The 22,870-nt window shown below is 36.4% G+C and overlaps 1 protein-coding gene and 1 non-coding gene across 2 annotated transcripts in view; both read right to left on the bottom strand.

Annotated features, from left to right (window-relative positions):
• The window catches only part of INPP4B (inositol polyphosphate-4-phosphatase type II B), an 832,665-nt gene that overhangs the window by 504,864 nt on the left and 304,931 nt on the right, over window positions 1-22,870 (bottom strand). The window contains 1 exon segment of the mRNA XM_047718523.1: window positions 8,292-8,343. The gene's annotated coding sequence lies outside the window, so the exon portion shown is untranslated.
• On the bottom strand, window positions 1,821-1,924 carry LOC125094536 (U6 spliceosomal RNA). Its single transcript, XR_007125559.1, has one exon. It is a non-coding gene; the product is annotated as a U6 spliceosomal RNA (small nuclear RNA).

Raw genomic sequence — 22,870 nt, forward strand, 5'->3', positions numbered from 1 at the left:
GTTTGGAGGACAAGATGTAAAAGGATTTGGAGATACTAGTTTAGGATGGATGGTCTCAAAGGGCGGGTTCCAATAGCAGCAATATCTGAAAACTTGTTAGAAATGCAAATTCAAGACCCCAGACTCACTGACTCAGATACTCTGACAACATGTGACCCAGTAATGGCAACTGGTTTTAACAACCCCTACCCGGCTGCATGGATTCTGATGATGTTCAAGTTTGAGGCCCACTGGTTTGGAACATGATGAGTAAGAGGTGGTGCTAAGAAACCATCGTGAACACAAAGCATGAAGAAATTTCTGAGCTGCAGATATGGATTTCTCACTTAGAGTGAGACTCTCCTTTTCTGATACCTTTCCTTGCTTCTAGTTATTGGTTTTATTGTACTGAATGGCTTCTCAATCTGAGCATCATTTCCCAGCATTCAAGTTCTCCTTGCTGTCTACCTACTGAGCAAAGCAATGCCAACTTTGCAATTCTTAATCACTCTCTGTCCTTCCCACAATTTCTCTCCTGCATCCTTCCCCTATTTTCAGCTTGGAGGCTCCTCAGGGAGGGAAATTTGTCTGGCACAATTTCATCGAACATTAAATACCATGTGTACTGACAGAGCTTTGTAAATAATAATTGAGGGTAATAACAGCCTAGAACCCAGATTTTATTAGCATTAAATATTAAATATAAAATGGCTATCCTGGCCATTAAATATAAAATGGTTATCTATCATCTATCTATCTATCTAATCATTTATCTACCCTTCTCTGACCCCTGAAAGATAGAAGTCAGTAAAGAACATGCTGTATCTGTACCATTTAAGAACACTTTTATTTTAAAAAGTTATTTCATCTTGAAATCAATAGGTTTAAGCGTGAAAAAGAGATGAGCAGTAGTCACAGAAAATATTCACTATTTTCAGATTTTTCATTGTGTTTTTAGGGAGTTTTATCAACTCTTTGGTAGAAATCAAGGTGGAGAAATAATGAGAGATTTCAGTTTAACAGTCTATCAGAGGTCTGGCTAGAGTATTAATTTTGGCCATGATGTGCCTGCCAATCAGCTATAAAAGATCAGCTCAGCCTCAGTGACAAGCAGACATCTGAGATAAGCTCATCTACCATGACATGCTCTAGAGTAGGGTGCATACAGGAATAGCACCTGCATTTTACACTAGTGCTGCCTTGTAACATCTAGGGGTCCATGTTTAACTTAAAAAAATCAATTTTTAGGAACTTGAAACATGTTACCCTATCACTTAAAAATACAAGCTAATCCTGGTGTGTTTCTTATTATGTTTTTTCCTTTACTTTATAATTTGTATATCAATGCATGTATACATGTGAACTTAGATCTATAAAATGTATAGGATAGCATGTAAAAGGTAGGCCAATAATATACCTTGTATTATCACTTTATATAACATGTTTAACAGTATATACAAAATTAACCTACAGTGAAAAAGCTTTAACTTTTTGAAAACATTTTGGATAATTGAATACTGCTGTCTTTATGATGTGAAACCATGATTCCTCACAATAAAATCAATGTACTTTGGTCTTTAATTTATCGACAAGCATGACCTGAAGTTTGAAAGCAAGTTCTAGGGTTCAAATTGCCTGTTAATATTGTTAAAAGAAATTTAAACTATTACTCATGTGAATTTTAAATGCTTGAAAAGAAAGAAAATACACAAAACAGCTAGCAATGTTTTTATCTTAGTGGAAAGATAATGCATAATTTTTTATTTATAAATACTTATTTTCTGAATTCCCTATCACAAAGAAGTATTATTATTCATTATGGTACCAATGTTAGTAATAAGATACAAGTGAAATATGTACTTGGATTTGCATGTCATCCTTGCATAGGGGCCATGCTTATCTTCTCTGTATCATTTCAATTTTAGTATATGTGCTGCTGAAGCAAGCATGAAATACGTACTTGGAAATAGTTATAAACCTTATTCAAGCTCTACCAGATTCCTACTTATAGAACTCATACCAAAACACACACCCACACAAACACAAAGACATATTAACGATGTCTTCCTTAATGATTAAAAAATAAGATGTCATTATGAGCAGCAGCAAGTCACAGTGATAATCAATGCTGTTTTGAAACATACTCCTGAATGGGTAGTAAACACAGGGGTGATGTTTCAGCAGTCGTGAATTGATAAACAGTCAGTCATGTGCAGCCACTCTATATAGGAAGAATTTCAAAACCTTATGAAAACTAGTTTTCTTTTTTAAACGAAGAGAATTTTGCATTGCCGTCCCTTGAGCAACTTCACTATGTTGTAATATATAGACTTGGGATGGCAAATTAACAATTCATCTGATGTGATAATTGGGATAGTCTATAGCAGCAGCTCTGAAATTGTAATCCTAAAATCCCTAGGGATCCCAGGGAACTTTTCAGGATCTCTGTGAAATCAACGCAATTCTCAATACATTATTCATCTTTTTTACTATGTTGGCATGTGTCCTCTTTCACTGTGTTGCCGTTTGCACTGATGGTACAAATACAATGGTGGGAAAAATTACTGGGTTCTTAGAACAAATTGAGGCAGTAGAACCAACTCGTACTAGCAGATTTTGTGTAGTACATCAACATGTACCAAAATTCATTTTAAGAATATCTTTGATGAATTGGTAAAAATTCGTAATGTTTACATTACATCTTGGAACTTAAAGACATGCTTTAATATTCTCTGTGACAAAAATTAAACATATAATTAAAGGTAGAATTGTATACTTTTATATAATGAAGTAGATAGTTGTATTAGTTATCTATTTCTGAACAGTTTGCGCCCAAACCGAGCAGCTTAAAGCAACATACATTTATTATCTTTGTTTCTGTGGGTCAGGAATTCATATACTGCTTAGCTGGGTACCCTGGCTCAGGTTTCTTACAAGGGTATCACCTGGGACCACAAGCATGTCAAAATCTAACTGGGGAGAAATGGATCCCTCCCCATTTCCAACCTTATCTATGTGGTTGTAAGCAGGATTCAATTACTTGGGGTACTTGGATTGAGGACCTCAGTTCCTTGTAGTTATTGGCTAGGAGGGCACTCTCCATTCCTTGCCAGGTTGCTATCTCCATGGGGCAAGCATTTGAGAAGAACCAGAGAAATCCAGCAAGATGGAAATCATAGTCTTTTATATCCAATCACAGAAGTGACACTGCCTCTCTTTTGCCATACTCTATTTGTTAGAAGCAAGTCACCAGCTCCAACTCTTTCAAAGAGAAAGGTTGACACAAAAGCATGATTTCCTAGGGGCAGGGACCATTAAGAGCCATGTTAGCAGCTGTGTCCATAATGGTCATCTATGGGAACTACTGTTTGCGTTGCAAGTTGAACTATCTACTCTTTTCATTACAAACCACTTTTACTTGAAAGAATAATTAACCTAAAAACTATACTTATTCAGGCTTGAGTATTTGCTGATATTTGCAAAACTGAGTATTTCTTGAAAATAGACAGTGAGTTTTTCTACTTCAAGGAAAACAAATTCAATGGAATTTGAATATTAAAAGAATGTTAGAATTTTGTAAAACTTGTATCTGGCAATAGTGTCTTAACAATTTCTTGATACATAAAAATCTCTTTTACAGGTTTTGTTAGCAATATGAAAGAATGTTGGGTTTGATATTGTATAATGAAATGTGTTGGGACACCTGGGTGGCTCAGTGGGTTAAAGCCTCTGCCTTTGGTTCAGGTCAGGAGCCTAGAGTCCTGGGATCGAGCTCCACATTGGACTCTCTGCTCAGCAGTGAGCCTGCTTCCCCCTCTCTCTCTGCCTGCCTCTCTGCCTACTTTTGATCTCTGTCTGTCAAATAAATAAAATCTTAAAAAAAAAAGAAAGAAATGTGTTAACATGTAGAAGATCTGCAAAACTCAGTGAATCAAGGTTTTTCAGATAACCAAATGGATGCCTTTCCAGAGACATGCACATGTCCATTTAAAGTGCAAGATAGACCAATGGTTTTAGCCATTCTGACAGTGTAAAGTGATATTTCATTATGGTTTTGATTTGCATTTCTCTGATAATTAGTGACAGTGAACATCTCTTCATGTGTTTATTGGTCATCTGCATTTTTTTTTTGGAAAAAAAAAATGTCTATTCAGTTCCTCTGCCCTTTTTAGTTAAATTATTTGTGTTTTTTTTTTTTGTTGTTGTTGTTGTTTTTGGTTTTGAGTTAAGTTCTTTATATATTTTGGATATTAATCCATTATAAGATATATCATTTGTAAATATCTTTTCCTATTCAGTAAGTTGCCTTTTTGTTTTGTTGATAGTTTCCTTAGCTATGTAGAAGCTTTTTATTTTGATTTAGTCCCAATAGCCTAAATTTGCTTCTGTTTTCCTTGCCAGAGGATGCATATCTAGAAAAGTGTTTCTATGGCTTCTATCAAAGAAATTACTGCTTATGTTTTCTTCTGAGAATCTTATGGTTGAATGCTGAGAAATGTACAGAATTGCTGAAATATTATATTGTACACCTGAAACTAATTTAATATTGTATGTTAATTATACTTGAATAATAAAAAAAGATAGACCAATGGATCTCATGTAGCAGTATGAGAAGTTCATTAATATGATTTCAGTTCCACATTGCAATTCACTTTTAAAAAACTACTACTTACAGAATTCTAGTATAGTATCAAAAAAGAATATCCACAATTATCTGAAAAGGGTATTAAAATACTTCTCCCTTTACAACCATATAATATAATTACATGAGGCTGGATCTTTTCCATATACTTCAACCACAACAAATGGCAACAGTTTGAATGCTGTGAAAGCAGATATGGGAATCTAGCTGGCTCATATAAAATTAAACATTTAAAATATTTACAAATATGTATAAAAGGACCACTCTTCTCATAAAACTATTTTTGCTTTGGAAACTATAGTTCTTTCCTTAAAATATTTTTATGTGGACATAAAATGGATTTATTTTTATGTGCATTATTTAAGGATGTCTATTTTAATTGTAAGCATGATAAAAATTGATAGATAACCCCACATAAACAAGAACTCTTTGGGATGTCAAGAAATTTTAAGATTGTAAAAAAGATCCTAAGATCAAAACTTTTGAGAAACTTTGGGCTAGATTTTGCTACTTTGACAAAGTAGCCCTCAAATCTCAACAGCTTGCACAAAATGATCTCTCATTCACACTACAAGTCCATTGGTGTTTTCTGAGGGAATGTGCTCATTGTTTTGTCAGGAGACTAGGCTCATGGAGAGTATATTTGATCACGATTCTATGTTCACGGGGGGCCTGGGTGGTGCAGCTGGTTGGGCATCAGACTCTTGGTTTCAGCTCAGGTTGCAATCTCAGGGTTGTGATCTCAGAATCAGGGGATCGAGCTGCCTTGGGCTCCATGCTCAGTGTGGAGTCTGCTTGGGATTCTCTCTCCCTCTCCCTCTGCTGCTCCCTCATCTCTCAAATAAATAAATACATCTTTAAAAAATTTCTGCACTCCAATAACAAGAAAAATGGCAGTATGGCAAAATTTGCAAAGACTTAGAAACGTTAGCCGGAAGTTACACATGCTACTTCCACTAACTAGTCATCTTTCTAAGAAAGTCACATGGCCACACTTCACTTTAAGGGGGCAATAACAGTTAATTTTTCCATATACCCAAAAGAAAATCCAGAAATATTTAGTGAACAATATAATGAGTACCATGTATGCTAATTCTAATCCATACATGCCTGAAGCATTGAGTTAAAAAGGATTATGAGGCTGCATCTTAGACACCTCCAGATGTTTATTAGTTTTTATTGCTACTGAAACAAACTATCACAACTTTAGTGTCTTAAAGCAACATAAATATATTTTCCTATGGATCTAGAGGTCAGACATCCTAAAATCAGAATGTGGACAGAGATGCACTCCTTCTGGAGTCTCTAAGGAACAATCAGTTTTTGGTTTTCCAGCTCCTAGAAAATGTGAACTATAGCAATATTTTTCCCTTAAACCAAAAGTAATTGAGCACTTGCTAGATATGAGGCACCATTGTAAATGCCAGAGATGCTAGGTTGAATAAAAGTTCAAGTCCCAACTATTACAGGGCTTACATTCTAGTGGAAAAAAGATGAAGAGATAGATAAACACACATCTATATTAGGAGATTGATATAGACAATGAAGAAAAGGCAGGAAAAAGTAACTGAGAATGGTATGACAGATACTGTTTTAGACAAGGTGGTCAGAAAAGGCCTTTGTGATCAGGCAATAATTGAGTACATCCCTGATGAAAGTAAAGAAACAAATCACAGTATCTGGAGGCAGGACATTCAGGCATTAAAAATAGCAACATTAATGTGGGAGAATGCTTAGAATGTCTGAGAGATAGCAAGGAAGGCAGGGTGCCCCTAGAGAAGATGAGAGGAGGAGATGAGACCAGAGAGTGAGCTCGAGGGCAGTAATAATGCAGTGTCTTAAGGACTATGGTAGGAACATAGCCCTTATTCTGCAATGGGCAGCCAAAGAACCGTTTACTTACAGGAATGTTATAATACAGGTGACATTTTTCAGGGGTTGCTGATTACTGCGGGGAGAATATAACCCGGGGACAAGCTTAAAAGCCAGAAGACTAGTCAGATGGTTATTGCAGTAACATAAAATAGAGATGATGTTGATTTAGATGGGAGCTGTAATGGTGAAGAATTGTCTGGATTCCGGATATAGTTTGAAAAAAGCCAATAGATATTCAGATGGATAAATGATGTGGGTGTGAAAGAGTCATTACAAGGTAAGTGGTCACTCTTTAAAACAGAAAGGAAAAGAAGGGGAAGGGATGGGGAAGGAGAGGGGAAAAATGAAGGGGAAAGAGAGGGAAGGAGAGGGGAGAGTGAGGGGAGAGAATGGGAGGAAACCAGAGGAAGCCTTCATCTAACTTCTCAGTTGAAAGATTTTTGTATCAGAATGAATAGATTTTCCTGGAAAACTAATACTGTGACTTAGGGAAGTCCTTGGCTATCAGTCAGAAGAATGATAAACCTTATATAAATAAAAATGCTTATCTAGCATCAAAAACTTGAAAGAAAATATAAAAACTTGAAGTGGTGTTAGACAAATTGACCGCACATTTGTATAGTCTATGAGAAATAATTTCTCTTTTATGAGTCCAAAGTGATGATGTAGCTTTCAACATTATTACAACATGATTTACTATTATCTAATCCACACCTGAGTAAAATGGCACTGTCCTTCTCTGAACAGAATACAATTTCTCTTGAATAGATTTTTTAACAAGCTTGTATGAAGGTCACAGTTTCTGTCAATTCCACAGTTTCAGGCTAAGGGGAAAGTCCGTGCCAAATAAAGCAAGACACTAGACAGAGGTGGACTGCTTCTCCACAAAGGAGACAGAATTTGCTAGTGCCATCTACAAAGAACAGTTCTCCAATTCTTTGCAAAAATTGTTATTAATGCATTGATTAAGCTGGATAGAATTAATAAGCATATACATTATTCATCTATTTTTAATGTACAAGAATATTTTAAACAAATGATGTTTTGTTTTAATTTACTTTTGTTTCAACAACCAGATATTGAAGACTGAGTCATGCTGCACTGAGAACAGACCTCAGAAAATTGTGTTATAGATATCTAATTCCTATTTTTAATTTGTCAAGTTCCTTTTATTTTCTGATTATTATTAGCATATATCCACTTGTCCCTGTTGCCACCATTACCATCCTGATGCAAGCTAGAGTCATCTGTGGCCCAGGAGTAACAAGATCCTCCCACATTGATCTTATCTCCACATTGATCTTGCCCAGGTCCAATCCTTCTTTGCAGAGCAATTGGAATGATCCTATTCAAAACTCCAATCACATATTATTCTTCAGCTTAAGAACTTTCAAAGGCCTCCTAGTTCACAGGATAATGAAAACCACTGGAGACCTGTAAATGCCTGTCACTGGCCACTCCATCCTCTTCAGGAGGAGGTCCCTGCTCCTCTTACTGCTCTTGGTTGTGCCCTTTTTAGGACTAACTCTGCTTCCAACCATCCCACCATCTTTGCATAGGTTGTGCCCCTTGCTGGGACACTACACCCACATGCTCCTAGTTCATTTCTCTTTTAGGTCTCTAACCATTCTGTTCTTTTTCAGAGAACATTTCTCCAACCACTCCACTCTACTCCAACAAGAGGAGATCTCCCTGTTATATGCTCTAATCATCCCATACTCCTCTAGTTCACAGAACTTAGGAAAGTAGCAACTTTAAACTGTGCAATTATTTAATGAATGGTTGTCTCTCTTACCAGACAGCAAGCTTCAAGAGGGAGGGACCCACGTCAGTTAAAGCTCAGCAGCCTGCCACAAAGTAAGACAGACACTCAGTAACTATTTGATGAAAAATAAATGCATGTATAAATTATTCACAAAGCAAAGGAAACATTTAATAAAAGAAGAGTAAGAGTAAGAATGGAATATATCAAAATACTTGAGTAAAAGTGAAACATATATTTAGAATCTAGAAATTTAAATAATCAACTATAATTGTGAAATGGATAATTGGATGAAAAGAAGCTTGATAAACTCAGATCTTTTAATTTTGTTCAAATGGCCATTCATCTGTTCACCTGCTGCCTTATGGGTTTGTGGAAAACCTTACCTTTTTTTTTTCTGTATGTTAAGAACTATAAACCATAATGGTAAGTATTAGGATTTTTTTATGTGTTTTTTTAGTGCTAAGAAAGAGATTCAGAGGCCACTAATTAATGCACTTAGAAAGCAAATAAACACATGGCAGAAACAGAGACTTGAGAAATAAGTGAATCAGAAAATCATTTCAGTGCATGGTGCCTAAAATTATAGGTCTAAAAAGTGATTGTGCCATTCACCCTTTTATCTTTGGAGGGCAATGTTCAAAATGTATTGCAAATATATCCTCAGTCTTATAATTTGAATGGGTTCAATTTCAGTCGCATGAATACATACACAAGACAAATGTTCTCCCTGCTCTACAACAATCATAAAGCTTTTCTTAAAAGACAGTCTGCTTTCAAATCAGTGTAGGACAAATTTGTGCATCATTCGAGGAGGACTGTACAGTAGCTCTTTGTCTAATCTTTATTTAGCTTAAAGATTCAAAACAATATGGGGCGCCTGGGTGGCTCAGTGGGTTAAGCCGCTGCCTTCGGCTCAGGTCATGATCTCAGGGTCCTGGGATCGAGCCCCGCATCGGGCTCTCTGCTCAGCAGGGAGCCTGCTTCCTCCTCTCTCTCTACCTGCCTCTCTGCCTGCTTGTGATCTCTCTCTGTCAAATAAATAAATAAAATCTTTAAAAAAAAAAAGATTCAAAACAATAAGCTTTCAAACTTTTTTCTTGATAGTTAACAAATAGAAACCAATGTTGCCCTGGTTTCTAAAATGTACAAAAATACTTCTAAAAATCAAATAATAAAAATAAAATAAAATAAAATAAAACAAAAATACTTCTAAAAATCAAATAATAAAAATAAAATAAAATAAAATAAAAATGTTGAGTTTTACAGTTCAAGTTGGTTCAACATCCCCCTATGAGCATAGTAAGAATTGTTCACTTTTTAAAGAAGGAATAAATCCATTTTATTTCTTTCTCTCTGTCTCTATAGATAGAGAGATAGATAGATGTCTCTATATATGTCTCTCTCTATATATTTATATAGAGAGAGTTCATAAGCAGAGGTGAGCAGGGGAGATGGGTAAAGGGAGAAAGAGAGAATCTTAAGCAGACTTCATGGACACAGGACTTGATTTTACAACCCTGAGGTCACGACCTGAGCCAAAATCCAGAATCAGATCCTTAACCCACTGAGCCCTCCAAGCACCCCAGGAGTAAATCCATTCTTAATCACTTACCTCAATTCCCATATTATACTTTTTAAAAGACTTAGAAAAACAGTTTTATTTGAAACAAAGTGAGGTGAAACAGAGCAAAATTGTAATAAAAATTTCACCTTGGTCTCATTAGCAAAATACTTAAACAAATGAAATAATATGCTTATAAGAAGCTGCAACAATATGACCTGCCTTTGAAAGTTGTGGTGACAACTTGTGAACATCCAAACCTCACATTTGCCTCTTTGAACACATAGAACCAGGGCTAGTGTTGCAGTCATCAGTGCCCGTCAACCAAATATTTCCTTTCCCCCCTTTTCTATGCACACAGTAGGATTGTATTTATTAGGATGATGTAGCCATGAACTTGCTCTGATCAATGAAATATTAGAAGTTATGGGTGTCATTTTTGAGTAGATGCTTTGATAGCTAGTGCACAATTTGCAATGTTTCTTTGCCACTGCCACTGGCTGACTTTGCTGGGGATGGTAGACACTCCTTCTTCTTGGTTTCCAGTTGTAAAGATTTTGATTAGCACCCTGGCCAATCCACTGTAGACATGTATCTTGAGTGAGAAATATGTTTTTGTTCTTCTAAGTCTTTAAATCTTGAATTCGTTTATTTCTCTACCATAACATAGCCCATCCTATGTGATCCATACTTGTAAATTCAAGTCATCAAAAATACTTTCAAATATTGTTTTATGCCAGTGCACCTGGGTAGATCAGTAGGTTAAGCCTCTGCCTTCAGCTCAGATCATGGTCTCAGGGTCCTGGGATTGAGCCCCACATCAGGATCTCTGCTCTGATCTCTCTCAGCAGGGAGCTTGCTTCTCCCTCTCTCTCTGCCTGACTCTCTGCCTACTTGTGATCTCTCTGTCAAATAAATAAATAAATTAAATCTTTAAAAAATTCTTCTTGAGAGATATATCTCTCAAATATATCTCTCAATATAAATAAATATAAATAATATATATATGTATATATATAGGATATATATATCCATTTATTTATATTTTTATATGGGCATCACAGAATAAAAGAGATCCAATTATGCAAAGATTTTAGAATGTCATCAGGTTTTAATTTATTAAAATACTTTACCTCTACATCTTTTTCAAATTTTCCGGTAATGTTTTTAACATAAGAGAGGAAAACTATATATATTTCTATAATTATCTAATAGCAAGTACATCTGTTGTACTCTTTTTCACAGGTACAGCATAATTTAATTGTTACTGAAAATAATACCATTTTTTTCTTAAAATACATTGCCTGGGAAGTAAGGGTTCATTCTTTAGTGTCTTCCAGTGTGATGCTTATATTAAAATATCTAAAACAACTTCAGTTTTCATGCATTACCAAAAGAAGCACATATCATCTTAAGGGATTGTACAAATGACTACACTTATCCACAATTTGTCTAGGAATCCCAAACATTAGAAATGTCATCAGTCAGTTGGTGATTCAACAAAAGTTCCCTGAGCACCTGGAAACACATCTTTCATCTGCTGCTGTTGTTCCTTGAGTTAAGTAACAACTCCATGACAGAGAGAAGCTGAAGGAGAGTTTAGTTCATCCACCTACACGGAGAGAGGTAAATCTGATTTTCTTGCTTCCAGATAAATGTCAACAATTTTGTCATTTAAACAAAAACACATTTCCAAGCAGGAACTCCCTTCACTTCAGGCAATCTACTATTTCTGCACCCATGGCAGGTCTCTAGACACTTCTTATGAGGGTCTGTACATAAATGAGAGTAAGCTTTATGACAGGAGAGCAAAAGTGAGCAATTTCTTTGCCATGGCTACTATTCTTCATTTATTAAGTAGAAGTGCAAGGAAAGTAATCAAGCTATAGCAGTTCTCTCATCTGTAATACAGGGCTAATCTCATAAGTTATTTCAATGGATTGTGAGTTTAAAATGAGCCAATCCATACAGACTGCCTGGTGCCTAGTGTTTCCTTAATTGTAATTGTTTTTATGGTAGATATATATACATATATATATAATGTATTATTTAATATAAATAATTTATATAACATAGATATCATGATACATATAATTTATATAATATATTATCTATAAATATAATACAATATATAATATGTATTATTATATATTATTTGCAAGGACATTATTGTTATCTAAATCAATAAATTATATGTGTGTAGACATTTCCCAAGTTCATCCCCATCATCCTCTTTTTTCCCACCCCATACTCTTTTTCCATGGAAATTTCTCTCAGTCTCCAGGCTTCCATTATCAACTCTAAAAAAGATCCAAAACGTACATATTCAACCCCGATTTTCATGCTGTTATTTCCAATTCCCTTTAGAAAATTTTCAACTGGATGTCCCATCATTTCTCCAAAGTCTATATTTTTACATCATGTGTAATATCCCCCATCCCATGCCGGACTTTGACTTGATGAGGATGGAGCTTATACTAGGACCTGACTTAGAGGGTTCTGCTCCTACCCTTCTCTGACTGCATTCCTCTCCACAGAGCAAAACCTTGCAAGACTAAGAAGTGTCATCACTATACAGAGGATCTGTATACAAGCTATACAGAAAGTTGAGGAAGTTCAACCTTCAATGGAATTACGTTCCGATAAACCCATCATAAATTGAAAATACCTTAAGTCAATAGGCGCACATAATACACCTAACCTAATATCATAGCTTAAGCTAGCCTACTCTAAATATTCTCAGAACACTTACATTAGCCTACAGTTGGGCAAAATCATCTATTATGAAGCCTATTTTATAGTAAGGCATTGAATATGTCATGTAATTTGTTGAACACTGTACTAACAGTGAAAACCAGAATGGTTATATGGGTAAAGACTGGTTGTAAGTGTATCAGCAGTCTACACTTGTGAGTGCATGGTGACTGGGAATTGTGGTTTGCTGTTGCTGCCTAGTATCACAAGAGAGTACCATACTGTATATCACTAGCCCAGGAAAAAATCAAAATTCTAAATTCAAAGTATGATCTTTACTGAAGCTGAATCAGCTTTGCACCATCATAAAGTTGAAAGTTGAACCATCATAGGCTGGGGACCATCTGTATAGTTATATCATAATTGCCCTATTTTTTCAAAAGCAAGAAAACTATCGACAGATTAATAGTCCAAAAGTAAGTTTCCCAATTAACTGTATAAGAATTAAACATTCAATACTTGATTCATGAAAGCTAAAGTCTTATATTTCATATTTCTATAAACAATGTTAGCTGATTTGCTAAATCTCTTTTCTGTCTATACTTTGATAATTAGCTCTCCTGCTTCTCTCCATTTTCCACTTCAGAAAACATTTCTGACTTTAACTTCTCAAAATTGGAACTGAACAATTTCTAAGCAGGAAAAGATAAATGACCATTAATTCAACTGATAATTAACCACCTGAAAATCAACAGAAGACTGTGTCATCATCATTTCCTGTCTTTCTACAATTTTAGATTTTCCTCCTAGTAGAAATTGTTATCTTCTGAAATCAAAAGACGTGGCAGCTGCACATAGAGTAGCATTCCCTGGCCTCTCCAGAACTGAAGATGCCTCTTCCTGTACTTCTCAGCATCTGGAAAGCTAGGATCTTCCCTCCTGTCATCAATGAACTTGACTACACGCAGGCAAAATTGCCAAGGATGGGAGAGCTGATGGTGATTTTCTTGTCTGCCTCTGGCGAAGGATCTGCCAGGCCTATAGGGCAGGTCACTTAAACTTTTCTAGATTTCACTTACCTCATCTCTCAAATGCATAGCCCTCTCACATCTAAACCTCTGCTCCTATCTATGTGACCTATCACTTTGTGGGAATTTGAAACAAATGGCAAAGGACACTTTTAACCCACTGAGCCCCCCAGGCACCCCTGCAAATGACATTTTTAAGAGTAAAATGTTCAATAGACTTTTCCTTATTTGTGTGTATATTATGATTCATGAGACCACTTGATTTGGGGAAACATGATAAAGAAAGACAAAAACAAAAATAGCAGCTAAACAAGTAAACTCATTTAAAGGATGAAATGAAACCTTTGTACCATTGATCTATTTTCATAGGATAAGTTCTAATCAAGGAAGCAGATACACATGGCATACCAGGCCTTGGACCTTTCTAATTATCTTCTATAAAAGCCTATGTTTCAGCTGATAAGTGTACAGTTTCCAGAATACCTCATGTTCTTCCTCACCTACAACTTTTCAAATTTTTTTTTCAGAGTTGCCTCATTTGTCTAGAAAATCCCTATACCTACTTGAAGATGCAGTTCCCCCCTTCAAATAACCTGCCCTCATAATTCCCAGGTAGGATTCACTGGTCACATGTTTGTTTATCCTGCTAGACTGTAAGAATCTCTATATTTCCAAACCTAACATAGAACTGGGCATACAGATGGAATTTAATGCAATTTAATAAATAATATATAATTACTCTTAGTAAAAATATTTTTTAAACTTCTGCTATTATTTTTTTCTTATAGTTTGACATTTCAGTACTATTCCATGGGAATTTCTAAAGGTTAACTTTTTATCTTCCTTGTGCTCCTGTTATTATGATCTTAAAACTGTGTTCCTGCCACAAAAAGTAGACAGCCAAGCATTACTTCTATCTCATGTATTTGAAATGAGCTATAGTCTTACCTAATGTTTTTTGTTTTGGCCAAGTATTCAGTATGATGTTTAGCCACACCTGATGTCTTGCACAAATCTTGCATTTCCCCTCCAATGTTCTGTTGATGTTAAAAACCAAATTGTGGTCCGTGAAACTGATGTTTATAGTGTATACTTGTATGGTTCATGGTAGTCAATAGTTAACACCTATAAGATACATTTTATAGAAAAAGTTGGAGGTACTTGAAAAAAAATACAGTCTAGAGAATATACTATGGCTTTCTTAAGTGATGAATTTTGGAAGAATTATTTTATTTTGATAAATACTATTATGTTGTTAATGTCAATAACCTTCATCAACTGTCTAAAGATAGCTTTTGTTGAGACCAAATATATTGCCCCAAAGTACAATTTAAGGTAAAAGTCATGAGCTATTTCCTCAATGCTGAAATTAATCTTTAAAAATACCCAATTCAAAAAAGGGAAGAGCATCTGAATAGACATTTTTCCAAAAAAGACATACAGGTGGCAAACAGACACATGAAAAGATGCTCAACATCATTAGCCATCAGGAAAATTTAAATCAAAACCACAATGAGATATTACCTTACACCAGTCAGAATGGCTAAAATCAAAAAGACAAGAAATGAATGTTGGCAAGGATGTGGAGAAAAAGAAACCTTTGTGTACTGTTGGTGGGAATATAAGTTGGTACAGCCACTGTGGAAAACAGTATGGAGGTTCCTCAAAAAATTAAAAATAGCATTAAGGAACCACATGATTGATGAGTACTGAGTGTTATACACAACTGAAGAATTATTGAACACTACATCTGAAACTAATGACGTACTATATGTTGGCTAATTGAATTTAAATTAAAAAAAGAAAAGTAAGAAAAAAAAGAGAAAAAAAAACCAGAAATAATAAATGATCCCAAAATTTTAGTACTGGGTATTTAACCAAGGAAAATGAAAACACTAATTCAAATATATGCACCCCTGGCGGAGTCAAGATGGCAGAGAAGTAGCTGGCTGAGACGACATCAGGTAGCAGGAGATCAGCTAGATAGCTTATCAAACCATTGCAAACACCTACAAACCCAACAGAGATTGAAGAGAAGAAGAGCAACAATTCTAGAAACAGAAAATCAACCACTTTCTGAAAGGTAGGACCGGTGGAGAAGTGAATCTAAAGTGACGGGAAGATAGACCTGGGGGGGGGCAGGAGCTGGCTCCCAGCTAGCGGCAGAGCAATGGAGCACAAAATCAGGACTTTTAAAAGTCTGCTCCACTGAGGGACATTGCTCCAGTCGGTTAAACTGGGGAGAAGACCACGCAGGGTCAGCGTGGCCCCAGGTTCCACGGAGTCACAGAAGGATCAAGAGTGTCTGAGTGTTGCAGAGCTCGCAGGTATTAGAGCAGGGAGGCCGGCTACAGAGACAGAGCTGAGGAGTGGATCTCAGCTCCTGGTTACCTTGAACCAGTCACAGGCTGCGTGAGCTCCGAGTGTGGCCGGAGGCCAGGGAGATGGGAGTGATTGAGCGCTTTACTCTGAGGAGTCGGGACCCGAACTCTCAGCTCTTCTGGGTCGGAGGTTGGGAGGCCACCATTTTCATTCCCGTCCTCTGGAACTCTACGGAAAGCATTCAGGGAACAAAAGGTCCCAAAAGCAAACCCAAGCGGATTACTTAGCCTGGCCCCTGTTAAGGGCGGTGCAATTCCGCCTTGGGCAAGACACTTGAGAATCACTACAACAGGCCCCTCCCCCAGAAAATCAACAAGAAATCCAGCCAAGACCAAGCTCACTTACCAAGGAGAATAGCAGAATTCCAGAGGAGGAGAAAGCAAAGTATGGAATTCATGGCTTTCTCCACATGATTCTTTAGTTTTGCAGTTAATTTTTTTAATTTTATTTTATTTCTTCTGCTAATTTTTTTTAACTTTTACCCTGTCCTCTTTTAACATTTTTCAACTAGTTTATCTTAACAATACCTTTCTTAAAAAAAAAATTGAACCTTCATTATTATAGTCATATTTTATCCATTGTATCTAACTTTGTTTTTTGTATACACATAGGATTTTTTCCTCTAAAAAATTTGGGGTACAACTTCTTCTAATAGATCAAAATATACCCTAAATCTAGCTCCGGGCTTGTTCTAGTCTCCAGCCAGAGCAAATTCTCTCCACTTTCTTTTTCTTTATTCTCCCAACCAACTTACTTTACCAACTCCTTTTTTAGAAATTAGGAAAAAAATTTTTTTTCATCTTTATAGGCATAGTCCATCCCTCCATTGTGTTTACCCTTTTATATGTTTTTCCTTTAAAATGTTGGGAGGTAGTTTCTTCTAAGAGACCAAAATACTCGCAAAATTAGTTGGGTGACCCTGTTCTAGTCACCAGTCTATCATATATATATATATTTTTCTTTTTTATATTTTTTCTTTATTTGTTTTCTTTTTTTAATTTTTTTTTCTGAATTTCTTTTTATCCCCTTTCTCTGCCCTCCTCTCCCCCATGATTTGGGGTCTCTTCTGATTTGGTTAAAGTGCATTTTCCTGGGGTCTTTGCCACCCTTTTAGTATTTTATTTGCTCCTTCATATATTCTTATCAGGACAAAATGACAAGGCAGAAAAACTCATCACAAAAAAAAAGAACAAGAGGCAGTACCGAAGGCTAGGGACATAATCAATACAGACATTGGTAATATGTCAGATATAGAGTTCAGAATGATGATTCTCAAGGCTCTAGCTGGGCTCAAAAAAGGCATGGAAGATATTAGAGAAACCCTCTCTGGAGAGAAAAAAGCCCTTTCTGGAGAAAGAAAAGAACTAAAACCTAACCAAGCTGAAATCAAAAAAGCTATTAATGAGGTGCGATAAAAAATGGAGGCTTTTATTGCTAGGATAAATGAGGCAGAAGAAAAAATTAGTGATATGGAAGACCAAATGACAGAGAACAAAGAAGCTGAGCAAAAGAGAGACAAACAAATACTGGACCATGAGAAGAGAATTCGAGAGATAAGTGACACCATAAGATGAAACAACATTAGAATAATTGGGATTCCAGAAGAAGAAGAAAGAGAGAGGAGAGCAGAAGGTATATTGGAGAGAATTATTATAGTGAATTTCCCTAATATGGCAAAGGGAACAAGCATCAAAATCCAGGAGGTACAGAGAACCCCCCCAAAATCAATAAGAATAGGTCCACACCCCATCATCTAATAGTAAAATTTAAAGTCTTAGTGACAAAGAGAAAATCCTGAAAGCAGCCCGGGACAAGAAGTCTGTAACATACAATGGTAAAAATATTAGGTTGGCAGCGGACTTGTCCACAGAGACTTGGGAGGCCAGAAAGAACTGGCATGATATATTCAGAGCACTAAACAAGAAAAACATGCAGCCAAGAATACTATATCCAGCTAGGCTATCATTGAAAATAGAAGGAGAGATAAAAAGCTTCCAGGACAAACAAAAACTGAAAGAATTTGCAAACACAAAACCAACTCTACAGGAAATATTGAAAGGGTTCCTCTAAGCAAAGAGAGACCCTAAAAGTAGTAGATCAGAAAGGAACAGAGACAATATACAGTAACAGTCACCTTACAGGCAATACAATGGCACTAAATTCCTATCTCTCAATACTTACCCTGAATGTAAATGGGCTAAATGCCCCAATCAAAAGACACAGGGTAGGGGCGCCTGGGTGGCTCAGTGGGTTAAGCCGCTGCCTTCGGCTCGGGTCATGATCTCGGGGTCCTGGGATCGAGTCCCGCATCGGGCTCTCTGCTCAGCGAGAAGCCTGCTTCCCTCTCTCTCTCTCTCTCTGCCTTCCTCTCCGTCTACTTGTGATCTCTCTCTGTCAAATAAATAAATAAAATCTTAAAAAAAAAAAAAGACACAGGGTATCAGAATGGATAAAAAACAAAACCCATCATTATGTGGCCTACAAGAAACTCATTTGAGGCCCAAAGACACCTCCAGATTTAAAGTGAGGGGGTGGAAAACAATTTACCATGCTAATGGACATCAGAAGAAAGCTGGGGTGGCAATCCTTATATCAGATAAATTAGATTTTAAGCCAAAGACTAAAATAAGAGATGAGGAAGGACACTATATCATACTCAAGGTGTCTGTCCAACAAGAAGATCTAACAATTTTAAATATCTATGCCCCTAACATGGGAGCAGCCAACTATATAAACCAATTAATAACAAAATCAAAGAAACACATCGACAAGAATATGATAATAGTAGGAGACTTTAACATTCCCCTCAATGAAAGGGACAGATCATCCAAGCCAAAGATCAACAAGGAAATAAAGGCCTTACATGACACACTGGACCAGATGGACATCACAGATATATTCAGAACAGTCCATCCCAAAGCAACAGAATACACATTCTTCTCTAGTGCACATGGAACATTCTCCAGAATAGATCACATCCTGGGTCACAAATCAGGTCTCAACCGGTATCAAAAGACTGAGATCATTTCCTGCATATTTTCAGACCACAATACTCTGAAGCTAGAACTCAATCACAAGAGGAAATTTGGAAAGAACCCAAATACATGGAGACTAAACAGCATCCTTCTAAAGAATGAATGGGTCAACCAGGAAATTAAACAAGAATTGAAAAAATTCATGGAAACAAATGATAATGAAAACCCAACGGTTCAAAATCTGTGGGACACAGCAAAGGCAGTCCTGAGAGGAAAATATATAGTGGCATAAGCCTTTCTCAAGAAACAAGAAAGCTCTCAAATACACAACCTAACCCTACACCTAAAGGAGCTATATAAAGAACAACAAAGAAAGCCTAAATCCAGAAGGAGAAGAGAAATCATGAAGATCAGAGCAGAAATCAATGAAATAGAAACTAAAAAAACAATAGAACAAATCAATGAAACTAGGCACTGGTTCTTTGAAAGAATTAATAAGATTGATAAACCCCTGGCCAGACTTATCAAAAAGAAAAGAGAAAGGACCCAAATAAATAAAATCATGAATGAAAGTGGAGAGATCACAACCAACACCAAAGAAATACAACCAATTATAAGAACATATTATGAGCAACTCTACACCAACAAATTTGACAATCTGGAAGAAATGGATGCATTCCTAGAGACATATAAACTACCACAACTGAACCAGGAAGAAATAGAAAACCTGAACAGACTCATAACCAGTAATAAGATGGAAGCAGTCTTCAAAAATCTCCAAACAAACAAAAGCCCAGGGCCAGATGGCTTCCCAGGGGAATTCTACCAAACATTTAAAGAAGAATTAATTCCTATTCTCCTGAAACTGTTCCAAAAAATAGAAATGGAAGGAAAACTTCCAAACTCATTTTATGAGGCCAGCATCACCTTGATCCCAAAACCAGACAAGGATCCCATTAAAAAAGAGAACTACAGACCAATATCCTTGATGAACACAGATGCGAAAATTCTCACCCAAATACTAGACAATAGGATCCAGCAGTACATTAAAAGGATTATTCATCACGACCAAGTGGGATTTATTACAGGGCTGCAAGTTTGGTTCAACATCTGCAAATCAATCAATGTGATACAACACATTAATAAAAGAAAGAACAAGAACCATATGATACTCTTAATAGATGCTGAAAAAACATTTGACAAAGTACAGCATTCCTTCCTGATCAAAACTCTTCAAGAGTAGGGATAGACAGCACATACCTCAATATTATCAAAGCCATCTATGAAAAACCCACCGCAAATATCATTCTCAATGGAGAAAAACTGAAATCTTCTCCGCTAAGATCAGGAACATAGCAGGGATGTCTGTTATCACCACTGCTATTCAACATAGTACTAGAAGTCCTAGCCTCAAGCAATCAGACAACAAAAAGAAATTAAAGGCATCCAAATCAGCAAAGAAGTAGTCAAACTATCACTCTTTGCAGATGATATGATACTATATGTGGAAAACCCAAAAGGCTCCACTCCAAAACTGCTAGAACTTGTACAGGAATTCAGTAAAGTGTCAGGATAGAAAATCAATGCACAGAAATCAGTTGCATTTCTCTACACCAACAACAAGACAGAAGAAAGAGAAATTAAGGAGTCAATCCCATTTACAATTGCACCCAAAACCATAATATACCTAGGAATAAACCTAACCAAAGAGGCAAAGAATCTATACTCAGAAAACTATAAAGTAGTCATGAAAGAAACTGAGGAAGACAGAAAGAAATGGAAAAATGTTCCATGATTATGGAATGGAAGAACAAATATTGTGAAAATGTCTATGCTACCTAAAGGAATCTACACATTTAATGCAATCCCTATCAAAATCCCATCCATTTTTTTCAAAGAAATGGAACAAATAATCCTAAAATTTATATGAACCCAGAAAAGACCTCGGATAGCCAAAGGAATATTGAAATAGAAAGCCAAAGTTGGTGGCATCACAATTCCTGACTTCAAGCTCTATTTCTAAGCTGTCATCATCAAAACAGTATGGTACTGACACAAAAACAGACACATAGATCAATGGAACAGAATAGAGAGCCTAGAAATAGACCCTCAACTCTATGGTCAACTCATCTTCGACACAACAGGAAAGAATGTCCAATGGAAAAAGACAGCCTCTTCAACAAATGGTGTTGGGAAAATTGGACGGCCACATGCAGAAAAATTAAACTGGGCCATTTCATTACACCACACATGAAAATAGACTCAAAATGGATGAAGGACCTCAATGTGAGAAAGGAATCCATCAAAATCCTTGAGGAGAACACAGGCAGCAACCTCTTCGACCTCAGCCGCAGCAACATCTTCCTAGGAACATCACCAAAGGCCAGGGAAGCAGGGGCAAAAAGGAACTATTGGGATTTCAAGATCAAAAGCTTTTGCACAGCAAAGGAAACAAACAATTAACAAACAGTTAACAAACAAACAAACAGTTAACAAAACCAAAAGACAACTGACAGAATGGGAGAAGATATTTGCAAACGACATAGCAGATAAAGGGCTAGTATCCAAAATCTATAAAGAGCTTAGCAAACTCAATACCCAAAGAACAAATAATCCAATCAAGAAATGGGCAGAGGACATGAACAGACATTTCTGCAAAGAAGACATCCAGACAGCCAACAGACACATGAAAAAATGCTCCACATCACTTGGCATCAGGGAAATACAAATCAAAACCACAATGAGATACCACCTCACACCAGTCAGAATGGCTAAAATTAACAAGTCAGGAAATGATAGATGCTGGCGAGGATGCAGAGAAAGGGGAACCCTCCTACACTGTTGGTGGGAATGCAAGCTGGTGCAACCACTCTCGAGAACAGCATGGAGGTTCCTCAAAAATTTGAAAATAGAGCTACTCTATGACCCAGCAATTGCACTATTGGGTATTTACCCTAAAGATACAAATGTAGTGATCTGAAGGGGCATGTGCACCCAAATGTTTATAGCAGCAATGTCCACAATAGCCAAACTATGGAAAGAACCTAGATGTCCATCAACAGATGAATGGATAAAGATGTGGTATCTATATACAATGGAATACTATGCAGCCATCAAAAGAAATGAAATCTTGCCTTTTGTGACAACGTGGATGGAACTAGAGGGTATTATGCTTAGCGAAATAAGTCAATTGGAGAAAGACAACTATCATATCTCCCTGATATGAGGAAGTGGAGATGCAACATGGGGTGTTTGGGGGGTAGGAAAAGAATAAATGAAACAAGATGTGATCAGGAGGGAGACAAACCATAAATGACTCTCAACCTCACAAAACAAACAGGGTTGCTGGGGGTCAGGGGGTCAGAAGAGGGTGGTGTGAAATGTGTAATCCTGGCGATTCACAGACCTGTACCCCTGGGGATAAAAATACATTATATGTTTATAAAAAAATAATAAAAATTAATAAAAAAACAAATATATTCACAAATAAATGTGTTCATTGTAGCATTATTTACAATAGCCAAGATATGGAAGCAACCTAAGAGTTCACTGATAAATGAATAAGGAAAATGTGACATAGATAAAGATTTATATATAGATAATGGAACATTATTCAGCCATAATAAAAGATGAGATCTTGCCATTTACAACAACATGGATGGACCTAGAGGGTATTAAAGTGCAAAAGACAAATACTATAGGATTTCATTTGTATGTTGAATCTAAAAAAATAAGTGAATAAACAACAAAAAAGGAGAAGCAGACCTATAAATACAGAGAACAAACTACAGTTGTCAGAGGGGAGGAGAGTGGTAGGATGGGCAAAATGGGTGCAGGGGAGTGGGAGATACAGGTTTCCATCATGGAATGAATAAACCAGGGGAATAAAAGGCACAGCATGGGGAATATAGTCAATGACATTGTTAATAGTGTTGTATAATGACCTATGATAGCTACTCTTGTGGCGAG

Source organism: Lutra lutra, chromosome 2 (assembly GCF_902655055.1).
Source record: "Lutra lutra chromosome 2, mLutLut1.2, whole genome shotgun sequence".
Lineage (NCBI taxonomy): Eukaryota > Metazoa > Chordata > Mammalia > Carnivora > Mustelidae > Lutra > Lutra lutra.